Consider the following 5,000-nt stretch of genomic DNA (forward strand, 5'->3'; position numbering starts at 1 on the left):
GTTAGTGTGTGTTCGTCTATACATGTGTGTGTATATGTATAAGCATTTACGTGAGTTCGTATATGTCTGTTTACTCTAACGTGTCTGCGTGTTTACATCTCGTGTGCGGCCGCGCCCCCTGTGGTCAACGGCCGGGCAGGGGCGGGCGGGCGGGCGGGCGGCGGGCAGCCTGAGCGTCTCCGCGTTCCCATAATTATGATCTTGTTGAGCTTGTTAGCGAGGAGGAGGCCGAGCGCCGCCGAGGAGCAAGGGTTACACCAACACCGCCGAGACAGAAACAGCAGTGGTAGCGGCCGGCGCAGCAGGTGTGCCAGCAGGAGGCAACTGCACCCCGCGCGCCGCCAGCTCATCTCGCCGGCCTCGTGCAGGCGTTTCTTTCATGTCTCGACGTGACTGGCTTATTATGATAACTGACATGAATGAGGCCATTTAGCAGGATAAGATAATGAATGAACGAGGCAGCGCTGACGTGTCTTGCAGCTGATAACTTGTGCGGTAAGAGCAATCGCTGCTGGTTATGTAACATTTGCTGAGGGACTTCACTCCACACGAAGTTAATAAATTTGATTCATTTGAACGTGTTTGTTTTTTATATATACATATGAATATATGTAAATACTATACTAGCTGGACTCTATCAGACTGAGAAAGTCTCGCCTATACACGCGCACACACACACACACACACACACACACACACACACACACACACACACACACACAGAGTCACACACAGTCACACACACACACACACACATACACACACACACACACACACACTGTCCTCCTCTACCCTACCCTGACCCCTTGTCATCACCTCCTCCTAACATTTTCATAGTTATTGCGCCCTGCCCTTGCTCTTCCTTTCTTTATCTTTCCTTCCTATCTATTTCTCATTCTCTTATCTCGCTTTCCCATCACATTTCCCAATGACCTCATGTTTTTCATTTCCTCATATTCCCTCTCCATCATCTCCCCCATTTCTCCATCATTCTTCCTCATCATCTCCCTCATTTCCTCATATTCCCTCCCCATCACCTCCCCCATTTCTCCATCATTCTCCCCCATTTCCTTCCCATACCTCCCCCATTTCTCCATCATTCTTCCCCATCACTATCCCCACCAACCGCTCCCTTCCCGACCTTGCTGTGTCCTGGTGCTTGACAGTGTGCTATCCTGACCTCTTGTGACCTTGGTTCTCAAAGCTTTTATATTGCGAATCGCGAGAGAGAGAGAGAGAAGAGAGAGAGAGAGAGAGAGAGAGAGAGAGAGAGAGAGAGAGAGAGAGAGAGAGAGAGAGAGAGAGAGAGAGAGAGAGAGAGAGAGAGAGAGGAGGGGGGAGGGTGTAATTTTGTGTGTGTGTTCTCTGCCTTTGTATACGTGCTTTATTTTATTTTGTGTGCATGTCTACGTGCATTAGCTTGTTCCCCCACACAATTTCTAACAAAGCCTTCGTTTTGAAAATACAGTAATATTTCACAATCCAAGTTCACTTCTACTTTGCATTATAAACAGGGTTACTATATCCCACTTGTTGATATTCGTTCAAAGAAAATTTTTCACACGTTAAGGGGAAACTGATCTAAAAGCGTCTTCTTCAACAAAAAAAAACAGGATCCTGGTGAGTCACTTAGGACACCCATCCCAGGAAATGCCTTGTGGATGGACGTCTGCGGTTTGTTTACAGTTACCTTCTGCTTGTGTCTCTCTGGCAATTTGTTTTGTTTGTTGTTGATACGGAATAACGCTGTTTACGTTTTTGTTTTAACTTTTGTTATCTGTAACTTTCTCCCTGTCTTTTTCTTTTTCTCTTTCTCTTTCTCTCTCACTCTCTACCTTACCCTTTCCCTCTTCCTCGCCCTCTCCCTCACCCTCACCCTCACCCTCTCCCTCACCCCCACCCTCATCCTCTAGCTCACCCTCCTCCTCTCTCCACCATTCCCCCCTCCCCCCCTTCCCTTTCTCCCTCTCTCACCCCCATCTTTCCTTTCCTCCCTCGCCATTTCCCTCCCTCCCCTCCCCCCCTCCCTTCCCTCTCATCACCCCATCTTCCTTTCTTTCATCCAGCCCTTCGACTCCCCCAATCGAATCATGTCCGCCGCACGTATATTCATCACGGCTCTTTTATACGGGCCTTATCTTCTACGCGCTTGGGCTCGGATCTTGGCGGCGCACTGCCCTGGTCCACCTGTGGCGATCTGCCCTGGGCGGCTTGTGGCCATGCCTTTAGGCGCTGGGTACGGAGTCTGTGGCCTTGTGGCCTTGTCGCTCAGATACAATGCGGAGAGAGGGACCCTTGCTCTCGTTCGTGCGCTGTTGTTCTTGTTTTTCTTCTTAATCATCTTTGTCTTTCTTCTTCTTCTCTTCTCCTTCTCCTTCTCCTTCTCCTTCTCCTTTCCTTCCTTTTCTTTTCCCTTTTCCTTTTCTTTTCCTTTCTTCCTTTTCTTCTTCTTCTTCTTCTTTCCTTCTTCTTCTTTCTTCTTCTTCTCTTCTTCTTCCTTCTTCTCTTCTTCTTCTTCTTCTCTTCTTCTTCTTCTTCTTCTTCTTCTTCTTCTTCTTTCTCTCTCTCCTTCCTCTTCCTCTTCCTCTTCCTCTTCCTCTTTCTTCTTCTTCTTCTCCTTCTTCTTCCTCTTCTTCTTCTTCTTCTTCTTCTTCTTCTTCATCTTCTTCTTCTTCTTCTTCTTCTTCTTCTTCTTCTCCTCCTCCTCCTCCTCCTCCTCCTCCTCCTCCTCCTCCTCCTCCTCCTCCTCCTCCTCCTCCTCCTCCTCCACCTCCACCTCTTCCCCTTCCTCTTCCTCTTTCTTTCTTTATCTCTCTCTTTCTTCATCTCCTTCTTCTTCTTCTTCTTCTTCTCCTTCCTCTTCCTCTTCCCCTTCCTCTTCCTCCTCTTCCTCCATCTCCTCTTCCTCCTCCTCCTCTTCCTGCTCTTCCTCTTCCTCATCACCATTACCACCTTCTTCCTAATCCTATCCACCCTCCTCTGCTCTTCCTCATTCTCCTCCACCACTGTCACTTCCTCCTCTTCGTCCTCCACCTTCTCCTCGTCTTTCATGTGTTTTCTTTTTTTCTCCAATTTTTATTTCCTTGACCTTCCTTCACTCCCTTCTCCCCCCTGACCTTTGCTCTCCCGGCCGCGAATTGTTTGATTTGTTTATTTGCTTATTTACATAATTACTTACTTACTTATTATCAGTTATTGATCTGTTCTTCATTAATATGCTTGTTTATTCAACTATGGTGGGGAGGGAGGGGGGAAGGGGGGAGGGGGGAGAAAGAGGAATATAGAGAGTCAGGCAGAGAAGAGAGAGAGAGAGAGAGAGAGAGAGAGAGAGAGAGAGAGAGAGAGAGAGACAGACAGCAGACAGACAGACAGACAGACAGACAGACAGAGACAGACAGACAGACAGAGAGACAGAGTGACAAAGACAGAGACAGACAGACAGACAAACAAACAAAACAAACAGACACAGAGACAGACAAGCAGAAAAGAAAACGCCAAACAGACATACAGAGATAAGTACATACGAACTTTTCCTCAAAGATTCTCTCATCGCTTATCATAACTTTTTTTTTATATATTCATCCTCTACACCATTAATAAGCTTTCCTGGCTAATGATACAGGATACAAGTTCCGCCCCTTGAAACGGATCACTGCTTGAAGGTAAATACTTTCCCCTAGTTATTTCAGACGTTGGGTCAAGGGGCCTCGTTATGCACTTGCTCTAATTGCAAGCGGATCTTGCGTGAGTCACAGAGGGAGAGGTTGCATGGGACGGGAAGTGGACTGATGGGAGTTATATACGAATATTTATATGTAGGCTGTGTGTGTGTGTGTGTGTGTGTGTGTGTGTGTGTGTGTGTGTGTGTGTGTGTGTGTGTGTGTGTGTGTGTGTGTGTGTGGTGTGTGTGTGGTGTGGTGGTGTGTGTGTGTGTGTGTGTGTGTGTGTGTGTGTGTGTGTGTGTGTGTGTGTGTGTGTGTGTGTGTGTGTGTGTTTTATTATATATATATATATATATATATATATATATATATATATATATATATATATATATATATATATATCCCAGATGGGGGCAATTAAAGAAGAGAAAGACAAGAAGTATCTGCGTTTTAATGTCGCTCTTAATACAAAATAACATCGTAATGTTACTGAATAAACTTGCCTGAACTACACACTTCACTGAGTCATTGCTTCAGAGAGGCCGTGACGTGTGCAAACATCGCATCTTAAGGTAGCGTTCAGTCTGTTATTTGCCAGTTACTCCGGATTGGTAGAGCCTAAATTAAGGTGGAAGTCCAGTAAGAAATGTGTAATAATGTCTAGGAAATAACATCGGATCAGAATGCTTTTTATCATCTCGTATTGGTCCTTCACTGAACGTATGTAAGCGTTCATGAATGGTCATTGTTTACAACCGATTCAGCACGGAAGGAAGGACAAAGAATTAGAATAAAGAATCTAGTGATATTAATAAGGCAGGCAAAGAACTTAATGGTAAACATTAAGAAGTGGGCAACGTAAAAGTTTTTTTATATATAAAATTCTCGATCTCCGATTCTTAAAAATCAGTAAAGCTGTAACACAGCCATGAAGTAAACTAGCAGAACATTCAGTTTTGATTCACCATGCAATACCAAATAAAGCCTTTTAAAAAATCTGCTTTAACAGGTTTTACTACAAATAACAAAGCAACCTTTGCAAGAAGCCAACACCGCTCACCAACATTACTTAACAACTCCTTAAAAATCGGACCAAGAAATTCACTGGCCCTTTTTTCCACATCTTAATGACTGGAGCAAATGTTACTAACAGTAGGTCAAAAGGCTGGGGTGCTTGCAGCGTCATCACAAGCAGAGATTAAAGCAGATGTTTGGCATATGAACTGGGCAGGAGGTGCAACGATGCAATATGGAACAACAAAGTTTTTGTGTCTGAGATTAACACACTTTATGGCCGTCTTTTTTTACTTCTTTGTCCATGCCTTTGATTAATTTTCG

At 44.9% G+C, this 5,000-nt stretch overlaps 1 protein-coding gene across 1 annotated transcript in view; it reads right to left on the minus strand.

Moving 5' to 3' along the window:
• Positions 1-5,000, minus strand: part of LOC119597422 (stromelysin-3-like) — a 28,674-nt gene that overhangs the window by 15,306 nt on the left and 8,368 nt on the right. The window lies entirely within an intron of this gene.

Source organism: Penaeus monodon, chromosome 3 (assembly GCF_015228065.2).
Source record: "Penaeus monodon isolate SGIC_2016 chromosome 3, NSTDA_Pmon_1, whole genome shotgun sequence".
Lineage (NCBI taxonomy): Eukaryota > Metazoa > Arthropoda > Malacostraca > Decapoda > Penaeidae > Penaeus > Penaeus monodon.